At 37.3% G+C, this 13306-nt stretch overlaps 1 long non-coding RNA gene across 1 annotated transcript; it reads right to left on the bottom strand.

Annotated features, from left to right (window-relative positions):
* Positions 1 to 1013: 1013 nt before the first annotated feature.
* LOC131235310 (uncharacterized) lies at positions 1014 to 7524 on the bottom strand. Its single transcript, XR_009166052.1, has 9 exons — positions 7306 to 7524; positions 6580 to 6714; positions 4771 to 4933; positions 4452 to 4639; positions 4161 to 4205; positions 2009 to 2078; positions 1828 to 1865; positions 1294 to 1732; positions 1014 to 1139 (listed from the first exon to the last, which is right to left on the bottom strand). It is a non-coding gene; the product is annotated as an uncharacterized LOC131235310 (long non-coding RNA).
* Positions 7525 to 13306: the final 5782 nt, after the last annotated feature.

A 13306-nucleotide genomic window follows, 5' to 3' on the forward strand; every position in this document is an offset into this window, starting at 1 on the left:
AGAGATATCCACCCTTGATTTTTACATGGCTCACCATGATGATTATATAAAATCAACTCTAACCATTAGATGCCACACTGAAATTTAAGTGTGGGTCCAAACATCAATCCCATCCGTGATTCGTGTGGGCCACACCGTTTCTAATGGTGTAGTCCACCTAAATCACAAATGGATGAGCTAGGCCTAACAAGGCATGATGCATGGTTGGGGTAGATTTTACATCAACATTACAGTGGAGCCCACCCAAGCCACCGAACCCTTTGGGCCAGCTACTCTGATGATAATTTCTTTTGTTAATGAGTCCCTGACTGGAAACTTTTATTAAAGGTGCCAGAATATAAATTCTATATTAAATATGTAGCTTTATGTTGATAGAATAAATAAATAAAATGTTACCATTTAACGGACAAGAGACTTCTGATCAAAACGCAAGGAGTGGCTAACCAATATAATGCTTGAGATGTAGATGCTCCACACTACGCTAAAATCGTGAATATACGACGGACCAAAACAGTCATAAAACAACATAAACGACAGATTTCGTCCGTCGCTGTTTACTGGGTGTTTTTTCTTTTGACGGATAAAATCCGTCGTTTAATCTGCAACGGGTAAGGTCCGTCATATAGTAGCGACGAATAAGATCCAGCGAAAAAATAAAAAATCCGTCACCACAGTTCAAAAAAATAATCGTCATTAAAAATATTGGCGACGGATAAGGTCCGTCACTAATATGAGAATCTCAATCCTGATTGCATTATCAGAAATTAGCGACGAATTTGGTCCGTCGGTAAAATATCTGTGAATAAAAAAAATATATATCGCCAGATTTTATTTTATTTTATTTTGAATCTTACACCTGATGGTCATTTAAAAAATAATTCACATGATTGTTTAATAAGAATCCTATTCAAAAAATTGCATTGGTGAATGGTACTGCAATTGGTATTGTAAGATGGAGCTAAAGGATGACTTTCATACACAATGAATCCAGCATCATTATTTCTAGCCCTTTCTGGGAAATAAATTGCATAGGGAGAGAGATGAGTGATAGCTTACACAAATTCATCTCAATCACGGTCTCAAATGGTTGAGAAGATTCGTTTGGGAGAGAGTTATACTTTGTACTCAATGCCCTTGACCTACACACAAACATAGATCTATGCCTAATTGAGAAGGTAATGTCATCAATTAGTTGTAAAAACAAATCAAATCGTGATAGAGTCAGGACATGCAAATATACAAAAATAAATAAATGTCTAATATATAACAGTCATGGACAAATTTCATCACCACCTGCACACGTATCACAGTTCAAATTGGGCTTCCAAAATATGCAGATTTCAGCATCACCTCACACTTCAGGGGGGGAAGCCTAGAAATTTTCTGCATGCAAATCAGTAAAATAAAACATGAATAAAATTCAGAAAGCTTTGGGAACATAAAGGCATAGATCAAAATCAAGCATTGATTTTTATTTTTATTTCTTTTTTTTTTTATTATTGCAAATTGAAAATCAAATGTAAAAAAACTAAGGGCAGTATGCTATAATTACTGGAAGAAGTCTAGGGAGAGTAAATAAACATGCTTCAAGCACTTACTAAAAGCTGAGGGTGGTATGCTAGGAGGCACTGTCTGAAGCAAGATGCTGCCAGATGCTCTAAAATGTGGCATGACGACCATGAACACCACAACTGAAACAAGCCACATGCATGACACCTCAGCATTCTTTACCCTAAAATCAAAGCGTAAAATATCATTTACGGAATCTTCAAGGAGAAGGTTTTCAACACTAATTAAATGCAAAGGGAATTTAAATTGAGATGTTACCCAAGGGAAAGAACCATGGTGCAAAGATCAAACCTGCACTACAAAACAATTGACAAAATGCAACTTAGAATGGATCTTTCAACTACAAACTTCAAAAGAAAAAGAGGAAATATAAAATAGTATCTAAGGAAAAAAAAAAAGTGCTATCTTTTGTTTTTCTAAAGCAAAGAAGATATAAAACCTTCTAATAGAATCTGCAAGAATGTGGAAGCACACCAAGTGGTAGTTCATATCCTCAGCTTTCTTGTAAACTACAAAAAAAGATGCAACCTTTAGCACAACATGCAAGTGATGAGAACAAGTAGCATTTATTGCTATTGTCTCAAACAAATTCAGAATTCAATGATACAAGCAGAAAAAATTTTAGTCATGAAAGGGTGTTTCATGATGGTTCTCGTTTGCAATCTACAATGGAGAGTTGGGAAATATTTCAAGTAGAAACAAATAATCCCTGCAAATATCTTCAACATGACAACTCCAATTTAAGAAGATCGAGCAACTTCAAATTTCTTTAGTAGCATACTGATGACTGTCAACAGAAAATTGGTTTAAGAAGCTTGTCACCATCTAGCATATGGGTGAATCTTGTCACCATCTGATCTGGTTGGGTAGTGATAAGATTCATTAAACCTAATACACAGGTTGGTAAATATTTTAATTAGGAAAATGATCCAGTTTGAAGCAGCCATTAGCTAGATGTTGAATCACTTTTTCAACAGTGGAACATTTTACAAGGCAGACTTGAAAGTTGAAAATACAAGAGAACTAAACATTTCTAGCTCCATGATTACTCATTTCCAAATTGTCGCAACTTAATTACCACAATCAAAGCTAGTTGAACATCCAAACATGACCTAATCATGCATAGAAGCATATAGAGGTAACACGTTTCCATAGAAACAAAGAACAGAAAGAGGGGTGTGGGTGTGGTTGATTGAATGACAGACCCAACATGACAACTCCCTGGTCACACTGTGAACATACCATATGCCAAGAATCAGGGTAGTACACTCATCAAATGAGTCCCACATATACATTCAATTTTGAGACTTCTTTTCTAACCACCCATTTTTCTCATACAAGTTTGACATGCCGGATCAGTAGGCCAACATTTTATTTTGAACCATGGCAAGTTAAAATACTATACCTGATAAATGGCCCACGTCTCAAACCTGTGTTGTCTGATCGTTGATCAAATGGTAATTTTCACACCCTCACATGAGGAGTGCCTCATTAAATCATAACCTTTTTAAAAAAGGGAGAAAGAGGAAAAACTTTAATAAAGTAGCAGAGAATGATGGATGATATGCAAGCACTTAGAAAATTAGAAATTGCATACCGGGCATAAAATTATTGAAATTAAACTTCCCAAATTATGGGTCCTAATTTAGATGTTTTGTGAACCAATAAGTACAGACTTATGTGATTATCTTAGTATCAGATTGGTCGACATGTATCAGACAGTTAGAAATGAAAAATAAAAAATAAAAAAAATCCAATAACCCTATTTCAAGAAACATGTGTACGAATCAAAGGTCATGATTTCTCAACCAATCTGATTTGAGGACAATGACTTCGAGACAGTGGGTCACACAATTCAATCTGGTTTTAATTTGAGTTCATGTATGTCTCATGTACATTGTCTGATGAAAGCCCATCCTTGCACCTGATTTCTCCATTAGAACTAGGTACATGGTCTACACATAAATCAAGTATCAAAAAAAACTAATTAAGCAAAACTAATCATACTATTCTCACGAAGTGGGTAGCTTTCATAAATCAAGTATGAAATGGACCAAAATTTCCAAGGTGGTAGCTTTTAAAAAAAATAAATCTGCCGGTAGATTAAGCTGAACCCAATGATGATGATGATGATCTGTTTTAGATCCATCAGTGGATTAAAGTAAACCTGGTGATGATGATGAAATGGAAAGCCACAAGTTCCAATGAAGACTGTTGGCAAAACAGAAGTAACAATGAATGCAGGAAAAAAAGCACATGAGTTTTCTTGTGTGCAACTGTAATTCTCTTGGATATGCAACCCACCACATGAAACAGTAACTCTGCCCCAACTTATACAATACCCATTCCTGATACCAGCAACCTTTTGTTCCAACATACAATACACATTCCTTCATCTACAGATGAAAACAAAACATCAAGAAAATAGCATCTCACATGCATGCTACTAAGCAGACCACTCACAACAACTTAGTAAAAGCTGTGAACTTCCTAGCATAAATTAACTCAAAAAATTTAGCCAAATTTATAGTTTTGCATCAACAAAAAATCCCTATGATGTCTAATAGCTTCAGTCAAGTTATAGGTCGTACTCCCTTCCTGTTGAAATGTCTTGAGATAATAATCTCGGAAACTACCTGCACATCAACTTTTAGATACGAGACCTTCATTGTGAAACTAAATAAACTTCTGAATGAGAGATTACATAGAGATAGTGAAAACAAGTGGACATACTGTGTCCAATGTCGATACCATTATCAAATTGCATAAACCTTGTAACTCATAAGATTATCACATGTTTTGATCAATCTGAACTGATCAATAGACTTGCCCGGTTTGTAGATGAACCAACAAGGAAAATATTGCAGTTGTTTTTTGAATACCTCATCTTGATTGAATCAGTCTAACTTTTAAACACCACTAGCAAGTCCACTCGGTCGGTTATTGTAGCTAAGAAGAGAGAAACATAATAGCTATCACTTTAGTGTCAGACCGAGCAATTGCCTAAACAACAGTTTCCTTACTGAGAAAATGCATAGCATCTTCCATCATCTGGCAATAAAATGTAAATCTAATCTAGTTAAAATGTAATGAGGATAGTAACATGCACTAGACAATCAGGATACAAGAAAATCAGAATAAGATAAGCAACAAAGCAAGAATTTATTGATTCTTGCCAAATAAAATCGCTCAGGCACCAACCTTAAGTGTCAGGCACAGACAAGATACAGCAAACCCAAAGGCCACAGCAAAAGTAATTGCTAATACAACAGCACCAGCAAAAGGTGGATAGATTTTCAAACTAGAGACAACACCCCATCCCTCAGTTGGCAAAGCAATGCCATATAGAACGAGGAACGCAGCACTGTCAAAATGACGAATTTAGCAAGCATTTGAGGCATAAGCAACACAAACAATTTTCAACTTGATGTACTGGAACAGGACTGCAAATGATAAAATGAGATGCAGACAATTATTACAAATTAAACCTGAAATTCCTCACAAGCAAGCTTACACAATCAAATGTAGAATGCCAATCTTGACATACCTAGATGCTATTCCCCAAGAATCAGGTTAGTCCACTCATCAGGTGGGCCACAGTTTACGAAACAAATATACGGCTGCAAAAACTTAGTTGAAGTGTCATTACCCATCCAAATGATTCTAAAATTATAGCCCACCTGCTGAATGGACCAGATTTACTTTCATGACATGGTCAAAACCACCTGATGAATAGCTTGGACATTGCACTTAGACTCTGCAATGGGACAACTGCTTTATGTATAGTGGTCAAAACTACCACTCCTAGCTCCAGATAAGCCAAACCTACATTGAGCATGTAGGTTGGGGAAGGGATTCTTCACTATGAAGGGATGTTCTGCATACAAGGTAAAGTTCAGGTTGGATTGGGTTAAGGATTTCCAACCCAACCTAGGTGAGGTTGAGGGTCAGCAACCCAACCCCAACCGAACACGACCCAGAGTTCAGGTTGGGCCAATCGGGTTCAAGTTTATCCAACTGAAGTTGTACACTTATGGTGCACACTTCATGGAACTGTATGAAAACACCCGTTGCACAAGAATTTCTCTATAACAACATGACAAAGAAAAACTAGCAGTTTAATGAAAGAAAAGATCTCACCAAGCTGGAATTTGACTAGTTGGTATTTATTTCTCAAACTTCTATCTTGGAAGCATAACAATGCAGCTGATATATGTGAAAGCAATGTTTGAGAATGAACTAGTTGGTAGAACAAAAACGCAGACTTGTTTTGAAGTTTGAACAAGCTCCAAGTTCCTATTCCAAACCCTTGATTATTCAAAATAGGCCCACTTGATGGACTGGGGCACTTTTCATATGACTGACAACTTACTCATCCATTCAACCAAACCGAGCATGGAAAACGAATGACTATTCATGGAATCAAGTTTAGGCCCTTTCACACCCTTCACATTTCATGAAAGCCTAGAATTTCTCATTACCTAACATTGCATATTGCTCTGTTTGAAGAAAAATCACTATTGGTAATAGTGAGCTTTCAAGGGCACGATTAAGGTATGAAAAGCATTCCATATCGAACATGTGAACCTGCAAATAGGATATGTTAAACCAGAGGAACAAACCAACCCATGTAGAAAATGAAAGAGACTTGAAAGGAAAAGGCACCTCATCAATGAATAAGACTCCAGGGACAAGCTCCACTACCCCTCGTCAATATATCATCTGTTAACAGCTGTCAACCATGTGGTTTTTTCAGCAAGGCTTACACACTTCCACCATCCCACTACACATATTTCTCCACCAGACTTGGTACTAATTGACTAAATAGGATGAACGAAATATCTAAGGCTGCATTTGAGTGCACCAAATATCATGAAATTCCATGCCTAATCAGTCTAATTAGTTGCAGAATATCATGAAATTTCTTGATATTTTGTGCAACCAAACGCATCATAAAATAATGAATTTACATTAAAGGTCATATTCCATTCAAAGAACGAGTAGTATAACCTTGTTAATTTCTTGTCATAGCTTTTCAATAATTTCAGTCTTCCTAAGTTTCATCATCTGGCCCATGAGCAATAATATATCTTGTCCTCCTTGTGGGAGAGCATTTGCAGCATCCAAATCATGGAGTGTAACGTCCTAGAGAGGAAGTGAAGAATAAACAATCAAAACCATCTCAAAAGAGGGGGAAACCAAAAAAAAAAAAAAGAAGGAAAATTTATTGTACTTCTGCAAAAGAGAGAAATCAAGATATCGATTGCCTCATGGTCCTTTGAGCCCATTAATAGACCCAGAAAAGAAAGATTGCCAGTCTATCATGAAAAGAATATTCTGCATTTGGGATTGCCAGCATGAATACAAAATCTGAGCCAAACAATGATTTCAGGTCTTTTGGTCCAATAGGAGAAAAATGTGAGGCCCACAAAACGTATGCTGACATAATGACCACAGGCTACCATTACATGTCATGTTTCGAAAACAGACTGCCTGAATGAAGAAAAGTGCCATGGGATAATATTTGGTTCAAATGGCCCATTCATTTCTAGTATCATTGAAATTGGACCATTGACTCCAACATCAATCCATTTTACACGACTTTTCTGACAAGAAATTGGACCATTGACTCCAGGAACTGTATCACCCAAAAATTAAAAAATAATAATAATAATAAAAAGCTTCAAATGAAGCATGTAAAATTTAAGAGAGAGCCACAGCAGGTGAATTCCTTACCAATATGACACCTTGTCTTCCTTGCAGGTTGATTAAAAAATTGGACAGCTACTCGTTGCTCTCTCTTATTCACTTGGTAATTCTACCAAAAGTACAGCTTTTCGCTCACTAGTAGTGGACCAGAAAAACTTCTTGGCATCCTTGAAAGCATGTCATGACTCATGAGAGTCCTTAAATTTACTGATTTGCACAGAAAAAAAATATGGAAAAAATCACTAACTGATTTGTAGGAGAAAAATTAACATAGCAAGATTTAAAAAATGGAATGGTGACTGTAGAAAAGCCGATTGGTGTTACAGTTGCATAATAAAAAAGGCCATGCAAAAGCAAAAAGTGGGTAAATTGGGAAAACATAAAACATCGGGCGCATAAAATAACGACTGTTTTTCATTGGAATAGTGTTACATTGGATCACATAATGCCACTGGATGAAGAAACAAAACATCCAATATATGCAATGGATGCAATTACATTACATGGAAGCAGTTATTGATAAATCAATGGCCTGATTTTGGCTAACAACTATTGTTTATCCAATGTCCATCTTACATAACAAGATGCAAAGTGGTTATCACATTACATAACAGGTAATCTTTCTTTTGAGGGTTACTTTTTTTAATATCATATGATTATTTGGGTAAGCATGTGACATTTCAAAAGGTCTGTAAATCATGTAATGAACTAGGAATGATTCTATTTTTTTTTATGATAAGCACGGTGCAAATATCTGAAAACTTGTTTCGCCCAAGTTTGAGAGTTGTGCTTTCTGCCCCTTGATGTCAGCAAGTCTTCAATGAAAACTTTGACCATTGGACTGTTAATTTCTTGCAGCAGGCTTTCAGGGAAGATTGGACCATTAGCCTATTAGTTTTTTTTTCCCGAAATCTACCCTTTAATTTGTGAAGGGTGACATCTTCTCAAATTGAGAGGACTTCTATAGTCGGAAGCAACCATAATTTTTCTATCTCTGCTTTTTTAATGGGTTTTTACTCCTTGGTCAGTCACTAATCTTTGTTTGAATTTCTTGTTCTTTATTTATTTACATCACCATCATCATCATCCTAGCCTCATCCCACCATTTTGGGGTTGGTTGTATGATCATACTTTGTCAATCATATACCAAACATAAATTCTCATGACTTCATAGCTAAAGTTTTATGTTCGTGGTCTACTTGTGTAATCGTGCTCTAGTCCATGGTGCAGGCAGAGCGATGTGCTTCATGCCTCCTCACCTGTAGCAGGTCCTGAAGAGCCTTAGCCCCCTATAGTTTCTGGCCTGATGCAAGTGTTTTCAATGCGATGGGAGAATAAAAGACATGCATGTTTGTACTGTACAAGTACAGATAAACAAAACATGAAAACAAAACCATTAAAAAAAAGACCTACCAAACCATTAAGAAAATAAAAAATAAAAATTACACACATTTGTTTCAAGAATTTCGTCAAACATGTGACATGCTTATAGCTCAAATTCTATACAAGCATGCTTTGTGTAAGAAATAAGTGGCCTGTAAAATCCCAAATCCAGTGAAGTAAAAAAATAAATCCATTGGGAGATGGAAAAAAACTACCTAACCAGTCTCTTTGGTTCAAGCAGCTACAGAGTTGGAATGTGAATAAGGTTGTAGAAGATTTAGAGAAATCAACTAAAATCTCTAGGGTTTTGGGAGATTTGGAGAAATCGACTGAAATTGCTAGCATTTTGGGAGATGCACGAGAGTAATGAGGTGCAGCGAGAGAGAGAGAGAGAGAGAGAGAGAGAGAGAGAGAGAGTCACTAAACCCCCAAATCCTTAAATCGGTATTGAGATTGAGAGAGATTGAGAGAGTGAGAGAGATACTCATGGTCGTGAATGCTAGCCTTCAACCGATCGGCAACACATGGTAGGGTGGAGAGGGCGTGCATGGGTAGGTCGTTCGGCAACGCTCGGTAGGGTGGAGAGGTCGTGTGTGGGTGGAGAGATCAGAGAGAGAGGGAGAGAGAGAAAGAGAGAGAGGGTGCGAGAGACAGAGAGAAAGAGGGAGAGCGTGCGAGAGAGCGAGAGGTGGGAGAGGTGTGGAGAGTAATACGGTACTAAGTACGTCACCCAAGTTTTGTGGGCCCCACTATGATGTATTTTTTATATCCACACTATCCATCCATTTTGAGATATCATTTTAAGTCATGAGCCAAAGAATGGGGCAGATAAAAATCTGTAGTGGACCCCACCACAAAAAACAGCGGGGGGAGTGATTCCCACCGTTGAAACTATCCTAAGGCCCACTGTGATGTTTATTTGAAATCCAACCTATTCAAAAGTTAAAAAATTACACATGAAATAAGGAAAAACACAAATAACGGCTTGATCTAAAACTTTTGTGGCCAATAGAAGTTTTTAATGGTGGGCATCACTCCCCCTGTCACCAGCCTCGTGGTTGGTGGTCGGTGCTCAGTGGGCCCCACCAGTATGTATGTATTTCACCCATTACGTTCATCCATTTTAAAAGATAATTTTAGGAATTTATTACAAAAATGAGAGGTATGTACATCTCAGGTGGACCACACCACATGAAAACAATAGTAATTGGATATCCATCATTAAAATCCTCCTATGGCCCACTGTACTGTTTATTTGACATCCAATCTGTTTATTAGGTCATATAGGCCTAGGTAAAGGGAAAAAACAAAAATCATCTCGATCCAAAACTTTTATGCCCCCGAAATGTTTTTAATAGTTAATGCTCATTCAACACTGTTTCCTGTAACGTGGTTCATTTCAGATTGGGATATACCTCATTTTTGGTCTCATGCTATAAGATGATCTTTAAAAATAGATGGACGACATGGATTAAACACATACATCATGGTGGGGTCCACAGAGCACCAACTACCAGCCATTGGCTAGTGTAAGGGGAAGTAGCCAATCTGTCCCCTTATTTGTGGTGCAGTCCATTTAATCTTTGGATATGATCATTTTTTGGATAATTCTCTAAAATGATCTTGAAAAATGGATGAACGGTGTAGGTTAATCCCAAATTTTCGATAAACCCAAAACTAAAGTGAACCATGCCACACGAAACAATGTGGAATAATGATTTCCGTCGTTGATAACTTCCTTGGGCCCCCAGTAATGTTTATTTGTTATCTAACCTGTTCATAATATCAAAAAGATATGAATGAAGAGAAAACACAAACATTAGCTTGATCCAAAACTTCTATGGCCTCCAAGAATTTTTCAATGGTAGAGGTTTAATCACACTATTTCCTTGTGGTGTGATCCACTTGAGCTTTAGATATGCTTCATTTTTGTTCTTTAGACCCCAAATCATCTGTTAACATGGATGAACGGAGTGGATAAAATAAATAATTAATGGTAGACCCCATAGAGTTTACTCAGGGTAATTAGTAAATCACCTAAATGGAGTGGAGAGGGGTTTCCTTTCATAATCATATATTGGGCTTGCCTAAATGTGATTCACATATCCAACCCACTCATTATGTGTTTCCCACTTGGATGAAGGGTTAAACCAAGTTTCAGCCGCATACAAACCTCATGTGGGCCTCACCAAGTGCTTTTATAATTTTTAGGATGTCTTCACATGGTTTTAGATGGTATGGCCCACTTGAGTTTTGTATACGGATGATTTTTAAGATATCTCATAACTTAAAGGGGACACATCAAATGCACAGTGTTGATGTTCGACACACATCATGATAGGGCTCACAAAACTTACTAACATTAATTCTTAGGTTCTTGCGAGGTTAATAAGTTGGGTCACAATTTTGACCAGAATATTTGGCCTATTTTATATGTTTGGTCTATTCACTCTATTTTATGGATCAATACCCTCAATTTGACTATTTACTCACCCCGATCATTTTTATTATAAAAAATTTTAACGATATATCATTTTTATTATAAAATATTTCAAAAAAATTAAAATACAAATTCTGAATTTTTATTTTCAAAATGTCAAAATTTTTCCTAACCTTTTAATGCTTTTTTTCCTCAAAAATTCCAAAATAACGATTTTTTTCTTCTTCAAGAGAATTTGATTCAAACCTTATTCAAAGGACAACCTGTAACACCCTGAAAATCGGGTGTCGAGTAAAAGTCGAACTCCCGAGTTCCAACGCATCACTTATGCAACATATTTGATGATGATTAAATGTTGTCTGTGTTAGTGCATTAATTATGAGTAGGATTATACCAAAACAGTAATTCATACTCCAGATCAATTCATATAATGCAAGCGAAAGACTGGAAAATGTATATAGACGTGTATGAATCAAAAAAAAATCACGATCGGTCTCCAGAGTATGAATACATCACTTAGTCATCATATACATGTCATAGTTCAAAATAGTTCAACTACAAAATAAACCCTGTAGCCCCGTCGATCCGGGTGGCCTAAGCGAAACCACCGGAGAATTGCGTATATGAGAACTCATCCTGATCATCATAATAATCGAGCTCCGCCTCCTGAGTCGCATCATTATCTGCAACTAAGACAGAGTCTGGTGGGTGTTCGGAACACCGTCATAGAACATGGGAGTGAGTGATCAACTCAGTGGAACAATAAAGCAAAGGTTGATATGTTCTCAATTCAGTCAAGCAGTAATGATAAAGCGATACAATTAGACATCCCTAAGTACTCTGATTAATGCAAGGATAGAATGTAAGCATGATGTATGCCCTCGCCTACACTCCCTTGTACGACACACTATCTTACGGTCGCGGCATGCTTTCTTCCTTTGTGCTCTTCAACCTACGGCACATGCAGTGCGATAACATGAGCGTGATTACTGAGTTATTATTAGTCCTTTTCATACAGCGGGATTGGGAAGCTAAGGTACCTCCCTTATATCAATTCCCAAACAATAATCCAATCTAGGGTCGTCAAACCTAGTAAATCCCATACGATGTTACGGTTCTAGGTCGCTGTAAAAGGCTCATCACCTTATCAGTGCAGGCCTAGTGTACTCTTGTTGCTACGTAAGGGCTCATCGCCTCTACACAGTCTTAGCGTATGCTCGAGGTCACTACAAAGGGCTCGTCACCTTATCAGTATAGGCTGATAGCTCGAATACAGTATCCCATACCACCGTATTCGGCTCACGAATCTGGGTTGTTCATTGGTTACTACGGGGAGGTTCGTCACCCCAGCGTAGGCCGACAGTTCGACCATGGTGTCCCATACCACCATGCCCGGCTCATGAGTCTTAGCGGATCGAGGTACCAAGGTTAAAGGGGTTTTCACTGGTGAGTTTGATACCTTAGATTCAAGCAGTAGCATCCATACATGGTAAACATACATCGGGTCAATCGGGTTACTTGACGAACTCGACTAGTACGAGCGTACATTGAGTTAATCGACATGAAGTGCGTAAGCACTTCGTGTGGCCTAACCACTACCGACATCCCAAGTACGGCTCGGATTCATCAATCACGTCATATGTGGTGAGAACAACCTCAGACGCCTATTCAAAGCCTATTACCGATTGCCTGGACTATTCCGTAGTCCCAAACACATTCAATTATAACCGATAATCATACAAGCAAATCAGAACAGTAATGAGTCAACAATTCCATTCATACAAGCATGTAAGCATTTGATGGATTTCAACTTAAACATGAATTTACACATAAACAGTGTCTAAATAAAATAGCCAAAGAATGTAGGTTACATGGAGGAAATCATACACATCGTTAAGATAGTTGAGAATCTCTTCTCAACGCCCATATAAAGTACAATATATTACACGCTTGTTCATTCAGACATTTCTACAAACACTTAGACTACATATTCCAACATACATGATGTATGTTGGTGATAGCACACATTAGGGTAAATCCTTTCACCAAGGAGTTGTTACACGTACAACTAGTATAAACATATAACAATTAATCATGGCAAACACATGTTCAAATTTCATACGTATACGATACCTTCTACATATACATGGAATAAACTAAACTCAATATAGTTCATATATATCAGAAACACAATACAAACATCGC

This window comes from Magnolia sinica, chromosome 19 (assembly GCF_029962835.1).
Source record: "Magnolia sinica isolate HGM2019 chromosome 19, MsV1, whole genome shotgun sequence".
Lineage (NCBI taxonomy): Eukaryota > Viridiplantae > Streptophyta > Magnoliopsida > Magnoliales > Magnoliaceae > Magnolia > Magnolia sinica.